This window comes from Sylvia atricapilla, chromosome 2 (genome assembly GCF_009819655.1).
Source record: "Sylvia atricapilla isolate bSylAtr1 chromosome 2, bSylAtr1.pri, whole genome shotgun sequence".
Classification (NCBI taxonomy): Eukaryota; Metazoa; Chordata; class Aves; order Passeriformes; family Sylviidae; genus Sylvia; species Sylvia atricapilla.
The window spans coordinates 10192506-10207542 of NC_089141.1; the positions used below are offsets into that span (position 1 = coordinate 10192506).

At 43.6% G+C, this 15037-nt stretch overlaps 1 long non-coding RNA gene across 1 annotated transcript in view; it reads right to left on the bottom strand.

Moving 5' to 3' along the window:
• Window positions 1-14483: 14483 nt before the first annotated feature.
• The window catches only part of LOC136375349 (uncharacterized), a 33847-nt gene continuing 33293 nt past the window's right edge, over window positions 14484-15037 (bottom strand). The window contains exon 4 of the long non-coding RNA XR_010746069.1: window positions 14484-14878. This is a non-coding gene — a long non-coding RNA (uncharacterized lncRNA). The remainder of the gene's footprint in view (window positions 14879-15037) is intronic.

Here is a 15037-nt window from a genome sequence, read left to right on the forward strand (position 1 = left end):
CCATTCTTCTGGAAATGGTGATACCTGCAAGCTAAAGTTCACTACTCAACCTCCTGGTATTTCTTTTTCTATATTTCAGTGTTCTGTCATCCCCAAAAATGATTGATTGGAGTCAGTAAGTTTCAAAATTAATAAGAGTTAGGGAGATCACATTAACTTTTTGGGGCATTGGGCCAGGACTATTCAACATTTAAAAATTTAAACATTTTCTCAGTTACCTAAACTCATTACAAAGTTAAAACAGCAGGAAAAAAAAAACCCCAAACCCCCCCCCCCCAAAAAAAAACCAAAAACAAAAACCAAAAAACAAAACAAACAAACAAACAAAAAAACAAGGATAAAGGGAGAGAGAAAGAGAGAAGACATATTTTCATTGAAAAAATAAGCTGTAATTTTCCTGGATGGGTTTTACTTTTCCTTTGAGCTTGATGCATGTCTGCTCAGCCCCAACAATATTTTTATTGACTTCACTGGGACCTGATCGAGCCCTGGATTCACAAATGTGTCTGGGTCCAAACTCCCAGATACCCCTGGGAGAGGTGCTAGAGAGGAGATTTGGGATTAGGAATGTATTTTGGATAACAACCTCAGCACGTCTCATTAAAGACGTGTTAGTTTGTCAATGAAAAGGCATATGGTGCACAAGAAGCCAGTGTAATGTTCTCCCAGGCTCCAGTCTAATTCCAACTGTCCAGCCATATAACCTTGGAAAAACAGGAATGCTTAGAAAGGCTGCTGATAATTAAATGGTGAGTCCCACTGCTCATCTCTGGAGTTGTTTTTGATTTCCCAAATGACAGAAAAAGTTGGCTGGGCTGCCCTGTTACACCAAGCAAGGATCCAGGCTTTCCAGGAAGGTACAAATTATTCTGTACAAATCACCCCACAGATTAGGAAATCTGTCCTGTTTATGTTTCAAAACTGCAATAACTCAGCACAGCAGTGCAATAATGGAAAGATGGGTCAGTCATGCCTCCTGCAATGAGAGGGAACATCTTTTAGTCTGAGAGCCTGGAAGTGGAAGGATAAATCACTGGAATGAATCATCTCCTTCCTCACAGTTTTGCCCTCATAGCACTGCCTTTAAACAAGAAATCCTGTTAGCATGTCCCTAGTTGTGGATGACACTAAATCCTTGTCAAACACTTCTGACCTGGAAATTTCAAGGCTGACCTTTCCCAGCTGAGAGATAGAGAGCCACAAATCCTCAATTAGCTCTGAGGCACAACACAAGTCTTGTGCACTTTGGATGGAATTCAATCCTGATGAAAGAGGACACAATCCTCTGGAGTCTCTGGGAGCTACAAGCTGCTGTCATTAAAGTTGTGTTTCACCCCCTGGGTTTGTCTGTGAAACCCTTTAGGATCCTGCAAATAACAGCCTGGGTAGCAGGGGATTCCTGATCATGTAGTGTTTTAGTCACATAAGAAACTTGGCTGTAAGTATTATAAACACTGACATGAAGGAGGAGCTTGAGAAATGTGGAGATACTGGGAAAGTTGTTAATGATTTTATCCAGGTGTCCTTCCGATCTTTTATAAAAAGGTCCTGTTTTACATCACCTCTTTTTCAATGCTCAGGATCATTCGAAGGGGTTAGAAAACCATGAATCCAAGGTCCTGTGTCTGGCTACAGCCCCTGAGAAGTACTCAAGGCCTAGCAGGGATGTCCTACCCAGCATTAATTGAACTCTTCCTTCTTGGAAATTAAAATAATTCAGTTCAGTTTTCACTGTTCTGATGTTAGGACTGTCAGGCTTCTATGTCACTGCACAGGGAAGACGGCAGTTACTGTGGGAAGTAACATTTGTTCTGTAAAATTATAAGAAGGCTGAATCAAACCCAAGAAATTTACCTGCCCATCATGTTCTAAATACCAAAAAATCAGCATTTGATAGACTTGTGATCAACATAGGGCTATAGCTGGGAATGGATCCAGGTTTGGGCAACATCCTTTAGGATCTACCTGTAAGAACACAATTCTTAACATAGGACAGCTTTGTCTCCCCTGAGGGTTGAAAGCCTCTGTTAACCTTACAGGAAATTTTAATATGATGATCATCAGAGGGATGGAGCAGCTCTGCTAACAAGGAAAGGCTGAGAGGACTGAGATTGTTGAGCCTGGAGAGAAAAGACTTTGAGGTGACCTAATGCAGCCTTCCAGTCCCTGAAGGGAACTTAAAGGAAAGATGGAGCAAGATTATTTGTAAGAGCCTGTAACAACAGGGCAAGGGGGGACAGCTTCAAATCAAAAGTAAAGATGTTTAGATTGGATATTAGGGGGAAATTGATATTCTGAGGGTGGCAGGGCACTTGAGCAAGTTGCCCAGGGAAACTGTGGGTGCCTCATCCCTGGAAGTGTCCAAGGCCATGGTTTGTTGGTCCTGTCAGAAGTTTTAACAATGCAAACATGAGTATCACAGTGCTCAAATCTGGTCATCTTAAAGCTTCCCTTCAGTGATGCGTTAAAACCACTGAAGAAATTTATTTCTAAAGGGCTCATTAGTAAATAAAATACTCATTATGAGTAATTTTGCAAAGAATTCTTAAAGATTAATATTTTAGGATAGTCTTCTGGAAAGAACTGGATATTCCAGCACTTGGAGTAAGTTATACAGCCTTAAACCCCTACCCTAAGATAGCAACATATGCAACACTGTGTCTTTTTTGGATCAGGCATCTCTTTCTGTGCCTTGGATGCTGTGAAAACCCGCTCAGGTGGAGGAGCTCTCCTGGCACCTGTTTTGAGTGACTTTAGCTTGCGTGTTGATTTTAAAATGGATTTGTTGTTGATAAATAAGACAACACCACCCTTATTGATGCATCCTTCCTGCCAGTCTCACCAGATGTGTTGGGAGTTCCTGGAGACTGAGGTAACTCCTGCATCCTTCTCCTCCTGCCTGTGGCTGTGGGCTGTGCCCTCTCCCATCTCCACGGCTGACATTCCCTCCACACACGGAGCTGGCACTTCCACTGAGCCCTGGACAAAGTCCCTACAGGACTCTGTAGCCTTCAAGTATTTATTTAAAGGTCAAGGGACATGTAGCTCAGAAAAACAATCAGAAAGTATTTTCACAAGGAAGACACAGGCTGTTGCTCAGTTTCTTGGATGGCATTAGCCAGGTTGTGCCTCTGTGCCCCTCACAAGCCACCCCTGCATCTGTTCACTACCCACAGCAGTGGTAACTGGACAACTCTTCAGTTTAAACAAAACCATGAGCTTAAAGCAGTCGCACCTGGTCAGGAATGCAAGTGATTTTGGTGTGAACAGCTGTGGCTTCAAGGCAAAATGTTTTACTTGCTTCTTTATGGTCCATGACATCTTCAAGGGAGCAAAGGAGACGCCTTTGCTTGGGGGTTGTGTTTTTATAAGTGACATGTGCAAGCAGTGGATCAAGGGTATAATAGTTCCAGTAGGCTGAAAATTTTGCCTTTAACATCAGCTTCATTTTTCTGTCGGGGCTGAGGAGGCAGCCACGAGGAGTGTGGAGTTAAAGTGGGTTGGGCACTTTTAAAATACTGTATTGTTTTACTGTAGCAACACAAGAATGTTGTGAATTTGTGGGTACCGTATCAAATTAAAATAAGAAACTGTCTGAGGCCTGGCTAGAAATCAAATTGTTGAGGTATCATGGAGGAGGAAAAGAGATTTCTGCAAGATTAAACAGAAAATAAATAAAGATGTATCATGTAATAAAAGTGCATGTCTTACAGGTATCCAGGGGAGGGGTCAGCAGATGGATTGTCCAGTCAGGAGGAGAAGGAGAAACTGCATTTCTTACATTTTCAGGCATTAACCTGGAGAACAGACTGGAATGGGGTCCTTCCTTGCCTTCCTACAGCTGCTGCAAGAAATGGACTCACATAAGCCATAACACAAGTGAATAATTGTGACCATTGAACCTACCATGAATTTTGTTTAAAAACACATGTTGGGTGGAGGCAGTGCTCTGCAGGAAGTATCACATGTTAGCAGAGTAAGCATCAGGCCCTTCTCCTATTTTATTTTCTGAACAGCAGCAAGATAATCAGAGGAAGGGTAAAATGTTAAACTTGCCTTGTAAAAAAAAATTACACTTGTTATAAAAATACATTTTAAGGGTGCAAGATATGCATGTGATGTATTCTACAGCTGTTCCTTCAGAGGAGTAGAAGGCCTGAAAAACTCTTGAGTGTAGTTTATATGAGGAGCAGCAGACATTTAATTAATTGCAGTCCTAGAATTTTACAGCCAATATGTGGTCTCTGAACATCTCTGCTCTAGTTAGCAGAACATCTGTAGTAGAAAAACAGAGCTCAAATAAATCTGCATTCTCTTGTACCCCTCCAAACCTTACCACTTTTTGTCATTATTTCTTTAAATATTTTTCCAAAGATGTGTATGTTCAGCTTCTCCCTGTCCTCCCAGCCTTTCTTTTGCACATAGCCTGGATATAGATCCTAGATTCTGAAATAGCTAGAGCTGAAATTCTGGGGTAATTATAATCAAAGAAATGCCTAAAATATATATATATATATATATATATATAAATTATTTTATTTTTGAGTTAGGCTCTCAGTTGCTGCAAATTGGGATGGTTCCACGTGGGCAAATTGTTAGAGGCACAGCTTTATGAATTTACACATCTATAAATGATATTCCAGTAGTGGAGGTGGAATATCTTTTTCCATGTCATCTGAGGCATAAACCAGAAAACGTACTTCCCTAGACTTCAAAGTCCAAACTGTAAGAGTGATTAAAGAGAAATTTAAAACAAACTTCGACTTGCCAGATCTCACCTGGCATTAATACACACGCTCCACCACTTCAGAGATCGAGTTCTTGTTGCCGTGTGCAGGGATTTTTCCATCTCAGTGCTGGTTGCCCTGAAACTGGGTGAGGAAGGGCTTTGCAGGTCCTGTGAGGAAGGAGGGAATGCTCTCAGGTGGCACCACTGCCTGGCCCAGAGCCTCACCTGGCTTTTCCTCACTCCAAAAAAAACCCTTTGCCGTGAGAGGGAAAGGTGACAACCTAGAGCTTGATCTCCCAACATTAATCCCCAAGGAGCACTATTTTGAGAGCTCCTGCTGTCTAAGGGGGCTTGCAGGCACCCCCAGGGTGCTTCTGGGGTAGACTGTGATCCTGCTTTTGGGGGGATCCTCCTGTTACCTCTGCTGGCTGTGCTTTGGTTTGCACCAGGGTGGATTCCTTTGGGATGAAACTCAACCAGAAATACGTTCCCATGGGCACACAGGGCACGGGACTAGGGAGAGTTAGACCAAATGAATCCTCCTAAAGGGGTACTGAGAGGGTGCCACGTCCTGAGCACACTGTTCCATGTCCAGATCTCCCATCCAGCTGCACTCCTTCCGAGAGCAGCCAGTCCTGCCACTTTAGAGGAACATCAGGCCACAGTGTCAGCTGAGCCCTGCACAGCATTCCTTTTCAAAGGTTTTAGACACTGTGCAGGCTGAGATGTTCCATCTGTAAGACAGGGATGCAGCTTTTGGGATATGTTTTCCTGTCTAGCATCCATTCAATGGAAAGCATCCATTCAATGATTAGCACGGTCATGTTAATGATCAGGACATACATTTTAATGTTTAGCATGTATCTTGCAGCCCTCAGAAGGGCTGGGAGGTCCGTGGGACATTTAAATTTTAGTCTTTATTTTAAGGGCTTAAATGGGTCTCAAATGATGCATTAGGCTCAGGCTGGCCTTGGGCATAAGGGCACGATTCACCCCGAAAGAAAAGCCCAAACCCAAGTCTCATCACAGCTGCAATATTCATTTCTGGAAGGCACCCAGCAGGTCTTATCCAAGCCACTACACACAGGCAGTTTGAGTTTTTCCAGTTCCTAATGATTGCACAGTATCCTGGAGTCAGTTGGACAACTTCCATCGAGAGTGAAACTCTTTGTATTTAATATCCCTCGAAAATAAAAGTGGTATAAGAGAAGGGCCTCAGTCTTTTTCTTCTTTTATTGCTGCTGTTGAAAAGGTTTAGCCCACAGGGATTGGAGCACTGGGCAAAAATACAAAATATGCAGTACATCCTGTTACACCAAAGCAGGCAGATCCTCTCCCATAACAACCAGAGCGGTACAATGGGAGACTTTGTCTGCTTTTCCTGACCATACAGCCTGCATGGGCTGTCATTAGGGTTTCCATTTCAGGAAGTTAAATGGTGGAAATTGATAAATATCATGACTCCTTTTTCACCATTGTTCTGGGAGGGTGTGTGTTTGAAAGGCATGGGGGAGCTCTATTACCTGATACTGCCATGGAAGTATTCCTGCACCAGGAAATGATTTCACTCCTCACTGGACACCCAGGATATCATCAAATGCGAGTCTTGGAAATCTTCAGCAGCCATGATGCAAAGAAATTCATAAATAAATAAATAAATGCAGTGCTTAACAGATATAATATGTGGGCAAAGCACAGAATAGCTTGATCTTGAGTTGATGTGAACAACTGGTCCTTTCAAAATCCATCTATCCTGACTTTCAGCAGGAGAAAAACCAGAGGTCCACTAGACAAAGACACTCTTCAACTCTTCATCATGCCTCAAAATCTCTTGTGGCCTGAAATGGATTTACAAGGGAGTATAAAAACACCCAGCTCACCTTTCCAGGCATTCAAACAGGGCAAGAAACTTCCCAACCAAACCAAACTTTTGCTCTCCTACGTAGTCTGAGTTTCAGAGATTTCATCATAGCCTCAAGGCTGTTTCCCAAATCACTTATTCTCTCTCAGAACCCTTCTGCTTCTCTGCTCTCTTGCCTGCAATATTTTCAGATCTTTTTTTTTTTTCTCCCAGGGGAACATTTTGCAATGTTCATGTCATGGTCTAGATCATAACCACACCAGGCAACCTTATTTCCTTCCTGATGTTTACTGGGGTTTATATGCTCCAGTATGAACTGACAAATGTGTGTACTCAAGCCCTTGCCAGTGAACAGCACGACTTTCCATGGTTCATAAAAACTCACCCATCCCCAGTGGAGTAGAACAATTCTCCTGTGCTCAGAGCAGGAGTTCATCACTTCCAAACATGGAAACCATATGGTGACATGTTTTAAGAGAAAACGTAACCAAGCAATGTCCCACCCACGACCTTTCCCAGCAAAACCCTCTCCTTTCCATGCTGGAACTCCATCCAGTACAGGCACCTGGTGTCCCACAAGGTGCCAGCTGCTGTTGTGTGAGGAGGATGAGTGTTACCACTATGTTTATGCCACGTGTTCACACCCAAAACACTCAGACTGACCCACTTGACTCCTTAAAACTTGGCATTTTCAGGGAAGAAATGAGAGCTTTTGGAAAGCTTAACTGGTACAACGTGGCATCCAGCTCCTAATCTGAAATCCTTTCAGCTGCAGTGCCCGGACATCACACCTTATCAAACATTTTCCTGCCAGTCTGAAGAGCCTGCTACTTCTTTTTCCTAGTTAGTCAAATTATAGATAACAGCTCATCACTCTGTCACTTTCCTTGTGAACCTTAAGCACAGTAAGGACCTTGTGCTTACACAAAGAACAATTTTTCAATATTTCAGTCCGTGTTTTGGCCTCCTCCAGGTAACCAAAAATATCTCTAAGCTGTGGATGTTGTGGCTGGACAAAGCTATGCTGCAACTTGGCTTTTGTAGCTCTGTTGGGCAGACACCACACCAGGAACTTATTACCTGAGCAACAACAGCAGCTCCTCCCTTTGCTTTTGCACAGCCCCTGCTTCTCTGGAGGGAATGTTCCTCCTCCAAGGTCATGGTTCACAGCTTTGTTTCCAGAGGCACTGCTCTGCTCCATACTTCATCATCAGGATCCTAAATTCTTCATGCCAGCGTCCAGCCCGTTTTAAAGCTTAGACTGCCTCCAAAGCTGATTTTAGCATTTATGTGACTCCGATTTTATACTTCAGTGGTGTCCCTCAGGAGTCTGGATTGGGGTGGATTAGATAAAATAAAAGAAAGGAATTCTTCCATGTGAGAGTGGGCAGGCCCTGGCACAGGTTGCTCACAGGGAGCTGTGGCTGCCCCTGGAAGTGTCCAAGGCCAGGTTGGATGAAAGTCTGAGAAACATGGGATAGTGAAAGATGTCCCTATCCACAACAGTGGGGTTGGAACTAGATGATCTTTAAGGTCCCTTCCAACCAAGATCATTTTATGACTCCATGATTCTCTGTCTATTTGCAGGCCACTGATACAATCATTAAACTGTGTTGTGCTAAGAATTGTGTATTTTGCTAGAGAGGAGGAAAGCCTTGCTTGATTCTGTCTCTTTACAATCACACATTGAGGTCTCTCAGTTTCCAACCCAGCCAACGTTTGCTGCGTGTTCTCTATGCCTCAGCAAATCCACATGAACAACACTGAGCAGCCACAGCGTAATGAGGGTGAGTAACAGTTCTTGTTGTACAGTCACTTCCTCCTTATCCCCTGTGAGCTGCAGCCTTTGCCTTCCAGGCCCGGGGCTGCTGTGTAGGATGTGGCTTAGGGGTCCCTCAGAGTGAGGTCAGGCTTCCTGAGTGCCACTGACAAAGACATGACCTCACTCCAGCTCTGTTTTGGCTGCTTGGACACTTTTTTACTTATAGGGCTTAGGTAGCACCTCCCTCCTGCACTTCACGGAGACATAAAAACCCCCTAGCCTTTCCTGTTTGCATCTTCTGAAGAGCTCATTTTGGTAAATTCTAATTGCAGGGATTTTTTGGTCTTACTTAGAACAGTCAGTCTGCAGTTTTGTGTAGATGAGGTCAGAGCAATTTTTGTAGTGAAGAGCATTATAGCAGTCTCAAATTCTCACTCCCCCATCAGTGGGATCAGGGAGAGAACTGGAAGGGTAAAAGCTGGAAAACCCACGGGTCGAGATAAAGACAGTTCAATGGGGAAAGCAAAAGCTGCACACAAGCAAAGCAAAACAAGGAATTAATTTACTTTCTCCCATGGGCAGGTGCTCAGCATCTCCAGGAGAGCAGGGATCCCCATCACACCTAACAGTGACCTGAGAACACAAACCCCATCACTCCAAATATCTCCTCTTCCTCCTTCTTCCCCCCATTCAATATCCTGAGCAGGATGTCACTGGGATGTCCCTTTGGGCACTTGGGGTCACCTGTCCTGCCTGTGTCTCCTCCCCAGCCCGACAGGATGAAAAGCAGGAAAGGCCTTGGCTCTGTGTGAGCCCTGCTCAGCAGTAACAAAACCATCTCTGTATTATCAGACCCAAAACACAGCCCCACACCAGCCACTGGGGAAAAAATTACCTTTACCCCAGCTGAAACCAGCACAAGGAGAAAACATTTAGTGGGTGAGGAAAATCTGCAAGTCCTTGACAAAAAGCCTCCCTGCACATCACTGTGCACAAGCTGTACCTGTCCTTGGCAGCAAATACTGAGTGAGGCACAGTATTTTATTGCTTTTGTTTTGGGTTTGGTGTGGTTTTGATCTGTGTGCTCATTTACAGAGATACAGAGTAGTCCCAATTCCAAGTAGCCAAGGAATGCTGCAAGAATGCAGCATCCATGCACATATGGAAATGAATGACTGCACGAAATGTAAGGCCCATCAGCCTGTCTGCAGCGTAAGCCCTGTGGCACTCTCTCCTCCCTCATTTGCCCAACCCTGTTTTAACAAGCACCTGGAATGGTTCAGCTGTGATGTTCCTGCTGTTCCTGCTCTGCAGACCCAGAGGACTCCCTCCCAGACTCCTCTTGACACAGTGACTCTTATGGGGCAGAGGCAGATTTCCAAAACAAAGCCAGCAGATGCTGTGGGTCCATGAAAGCCACATGAAGTTGGAGCTCTGATGGTTTTCATTATGTTGTGGTGTGAGTGCCCTGCATTCACATGGCTTGATGGATTTGAGCAAGCTCTACCCTCAGTTTGAGTTTCAGGCTCTTTCTGCAGATTCGAGGACACTCTGTGTGCATGTAAGAGGGGGAATTTTATTTTATTTTTTAATGTTGGAAAGCAAAACACTCCCTTTCTCCAGCCTCTTTACTTGCTGTGCTACCAGGAAAACACTGGGAGAGTTATTGGTCAATACCTCTTAGAGTAAGAGTTAGTAATGTTTCCCAGTAGTAAATGTAGTGGCTAAGACATGAATTCCTTTGAAGTTCTGAATCAGATTCTTTTTTCCCTTCAAACCATCCCTCAGATCTGAGGAACTCTGAAAAGAAGGGTTTTCATACTGAACCCACAACTCCCTGTATTGTTAATGGGACTGTCAAGGTGCTGTTTTTACAAGATGTGATTCAGAGAGCTCAGCCACCCACACGGCAACTGCAACCACAAGAGGCAACATTTCAGAGCATCCTATCTGAGAATCCATCTAGAGGACATTTCAGACAGACCCGAGGCTCCTCTGCTCCTGCTTGGAGCTGCCTGGACACCAGCCAGCTCTAATTTAGGAGTCCTGCAGACATGTTAGCTCAGTTCTGTGTTTGAGCTCATATCAAAGCCCTTGAAATCATCCGCCTTGAGATAATTGCCTGGTAGGTAAGGCTCAGTCCTCAGGTGATCCTGGGGTTTTGTTGCCTTTTTGTTGCACGTCAGAGGAATTTCTCCTCGGAATGAAACACTCAGAGGAGGAGGTGTTTTTCTGCTTTCTGCTATGCCATAACCATTGCTCTGGCCCAGCAGATTTTTCTACAGAGGCTACAGCTGCTTTCAGGGAACCTCTTTGGACCCTGCTAAGCATGCCCAGGTTTTTAACAACCTCCACCAGCTTTCCCTGCCTTGTTTTGCACCCACTCAGGCCTGGCCAAAACCCAGCCCTCAGCCGCAGCCTGTAGGACTCCTTTCCTAATGCACATACTTTGCAGATAAAAAAAAAAATAATAATAACTTGGATCAGAAGAAAACCAGGCAGAAACCCCCTGCCTGCAGTCACGTGTTATACCCAAAGCAAAATCAAGGCTTCTTGGCTCTCGGTCCCAGCAGACAACAAGTTTGCACCTGAATCATTTGGAAGCAGAATCTTTTCAGGAAAAAGGCATGCGGCCCGAAATGTAGCATGGATTACTTTGTTTAGTTTAGCTGAATCTCATGGTTTTGCATTTTCATCCCTCAATCCTCCCTAGCAGAGAAACAAATCTCCGGTAATTTGAACACGTGTATGCTGCGCGCTGACTCCCGGCTCCGGTAACTTGTTCCATATTCCCAGCTCCGTCTGCATTAAACAGCTCTGCCACGATTCCCCCTGCTCCAAGTGCACAGAAACAGATGGGCAAACAAAGCAAAGGCCGGCCCTGCCTCGCTGCACCTGAGTTCAGGCTTGAAATCTATGCAAACCTAGGGACTTCATCAGGTCATTTTAAAATAAGGGAAATTCCTAAAAAAAGTTTGGTTTTTTTTTTTTTTTTCCCCTACTTCTTCAAACAGAACGAAACGTGAAACCACTCCAGAGTACATCATGTAAATTGATGTGGAGATAAGATGGGCTTTGTTTCGTTTGGGACTCGGGAAGATAACTTGATGTAAAACTCCTTGTTGTCGGCAGCCTACTTTCTTTGCTAGAATATGATTTAAAGTCATCATTTACCAGCTTTTTTTTTCACAACACTTTGATGGGAGTAGGAGGAAGGTGGTAGCGGGAAGCCTTTCCATGGGAGGTTTGCTGAATAGTTATGAAAATGCTGGATTTAAAGCAGGAGAAATGCAGGAGAAACCTCTCTGCTTGTTTTGGGGGGTTTTTTTGGTTGTTTTACTGAAAAATCAGACCTACGGTGGATCGTGTCTTTCTCATCATGTTGATACTGCCTGTACCTTTGAAAAAAAAAACCCACTCAGAAATGAAACCAGAAAGACTGAAACCTTTATTCTGTAAAATAATGTTCTCCAAAAGGCTCCTAGGCAGAATTTTAATCTGAGATAACTGGTATTTTACTGACTCAGGCAGCAATGCTTAGTGACTGTTAACAGTATTTAGTGACTGTGAATGTTCAACCCGCTTTGCTTTCTGTTTGGTCTCTGACTCCCTTTACTAAAGGCTGAAACAGTTGTGCAAAATCTTTGCTGAAAACCAGGGAGATGCTTGTGATGTTGAGTGAGTTTGTTATGCTCTGCCCTTTCCAGCTTTTCTACCTCCAGGAGCAAGAATGAGATGGGACCTGCTGATTGTTGGAAAGAGGACACCAATTGCTGGACAACAACTTCACAAAATTAATAAGTTGCCTTCAGCTTAATGTCAACCATAGTGATTTCTGGGGTGGGAGTGTGTGTGTGTGGAGGGGGGTATAGTTTGTTTGTTTTTTGGGGGGGGGTTTGGTTGGTTTTTTTGGTGTGAGTTTTTTCTTGTTCTAAAATTTTTGGTTGGTTGGTTGGTTTTGGTTTTGCTTGTTTTTCTTTAAGGACTAGAACTTTTTCTTGCTTTTTAGCATGACATCAATAAAAGTTCATCAGTTCAGAACAAATACGGATTTGGTACCTGAAAAGGTTCACTGCTGCTTAGATAAATTTAAAAGAGTGAAACTCTTGATGAGAGATTTTGTCTGGAAAGCAGACAAGTCTCCAAGCTGAAGGCACACAGCAGAGTGGTCTTGAAATGTCCGGCGCCTTTTTTATGTAGAGAAAAATTTGGGTTTGGGGCTTATTTGGGATGAATTGGATATGGCAGATCCTTATGCAAATGCCACAAGCACCCAAACCTGCAGGGAGCTGGAGCACCTATAAATGACCTTCAGGTCTTGCAAAATGGCAGCAAAACCACCCCCACAGGTTCCCACACTTGCATTTCAGAGAAGTGCCTGAGGCCGTCCTGGAAATGCTAAATGCCGTGTAAGGTCACCGACAAATGGCTGTGGCGATTTGTAAAACCCCTCAACAATTTAGGAACAGGTTTAGTAATCCCTTGAAGTTGCATGCTTTGGAAAATCTCAGCAATGTGGATTTATCATTACAAATGAGAGATAAGTGTGGCAAACCTGTGAAAGGGAGAGTCTCTTTTGCTGTTCTGGAAGATCTCAGCTATCACATTTTATCTTCTCCTGCATCTCTGACTCAATTTGTCCTGAAATCTTGGAACAAAAGAACACTTGGGTGCCCAAGCCATTCAAGAACAGTTTTCTTACAGATTAAATGACATCTGAAAGCATCTTGCACCTATTAATATTATTGCTATGACACTGAAAAGGTTCTCTTTCAAGCATTTGATATTGGGACAGTGCCGACAGATCTGCAGCTTCACCTACTAACAGTGCTTGAAGAAATAAGATTTCACTAACCATTAATCCTACATGACACAATTTTATTTTTATCATTCTGTTTGCCCAAACAAAAGCAAACTTGCCTACTTTTTCCTTTACTGCTGTCAGTCGTACAAATATTTACTGACTCACCTAAGCCGAGGTTTCCACTCCAACAGTTTTTACCCAGCTGAATGAGGTAATTTAAATGGTCACTTACAATTAAAAAGGATTCTCACATACAGCAAACCCTAAGTTTTACTTTTGGTAGAAGGGAGGGTAATTTGCTACAATCAGTCTTGAGCTAGCCTTTATTTTATAATGCAGTAAACGCTGCTACCAGCCAACGTTGCCATCAGCTCCAACCAATTAAAAATTACACTGGGGTATGATCAGCCTGTCCTCAAGCTCACTCTGCTACTTTTGTCCAGGGGAAAAGGATGAGTAAAATGTCTCCAAAGGGTGTTTTACCTGGACTGAAACTGAGAATGAGTCCTGTGAGGGTTTTGCTTTGCTGGAGGTGTGGAGTTGTATCCAGGCTCCCAAGAAGTGGAAAAATGCAATTCCCTCCATCAAAAGATGCCACAGGGTGCAGCAGTCTTTGCATGAACCACGAGCAGCCAGGGAAGGCACAGGAGGAAGGAGTGAGGGAGGCAGTCACTGTGCAGGCTGCCTGAGAGGCCATGGGCACAGGGGAAGGATTCCTCTTTTTGGAGGGATTCTTTTTCCCTTTTCCATCTGTTATAAGTGATTAGAAGCCAATTCAAATTACATTTACCACACCTTGTTTCAGTTTTGGTTTAAAGAAACAGGATAAAAAGGTATAATGTCATTAGTTCTAGCTTTGTTAGAAGGAAGGCAGCACTAAATCTTGCTCCCTTCTAAGCTCTGCTTTATATTTTGGTGATGTGGCAAATGAGATCTGAATGCACACGGGCCCATTATTTATCCTCATCTTCTTTCCTATTTTTCCTCTACATTTTTAGTTTAAATGCAGCCCTAATTTCTGTTTCTAGACCTTGGTTAATGGGAGCAGCCCACATCCTTAGCAAAGCCAGGAATGCTGCTGTGACATTTTCCAAGCCTACTCCAGGTCGGATATTCCCTGAACTGCTATGGAGTCGTCCAGCTGCCCTCAGTGGTTTGGAGCTCAGACCTAAGGTGTGTGGTGGAGTGTGCAGGAGAGATCTGGATCAAATTCCTCTTCAGTGTCTGTTTTATAGAGGAAGGAACTGGTTAGTGGGGCTTCCCAGCCCAGGGCTCAGTGCTCAACCATATCATCAGCCAAAAAGGGGAGAGTTATGAAAAACCTCTGACTACTGTTTTCAAAAGAAATGCCTTTCTCAGGCCTCTGCCCTGGAAGCATCTGTTCTTATTTATGCACTTTCTCATATACAAAAGGATATCATACATCTTCATTCTGGAGAGATTATTCCTGATTGAAAAAAACCTCAACAAACCAACCCAAAACCCAACCTAAACCAATAAATCTCAAATAAAGCCAACATTTGAAAGGAAAATAAAAATTTCACACCTTGAAAATATCTCCAAAGAAGGTGAGACTGGCTCCTGGTAGAGATGTTTCCACTCAGGCTGGCCCTGCTTCAGCAAAGCACTCAAGTGCATCCATAAGCTCTGCTCACTTCAGTGGGAAGCCTGGATCTTGACTGGATTTTGTGGAACAGCTGCCAAGCAAATTCCGAGTTCATCCTGGTGCAGGGAGGAACCTGATTAAAGCCGTTTTAAGGGACCACTGGAGAAAGCCAAGTGCTCTGTACAACAACAACAACAACTTTTATTGAGCCCATAAAACTCGGGAACACTCCTCTTAGCCAGCCACCTATTTTTGCCTGCTATTTACAAAAAATG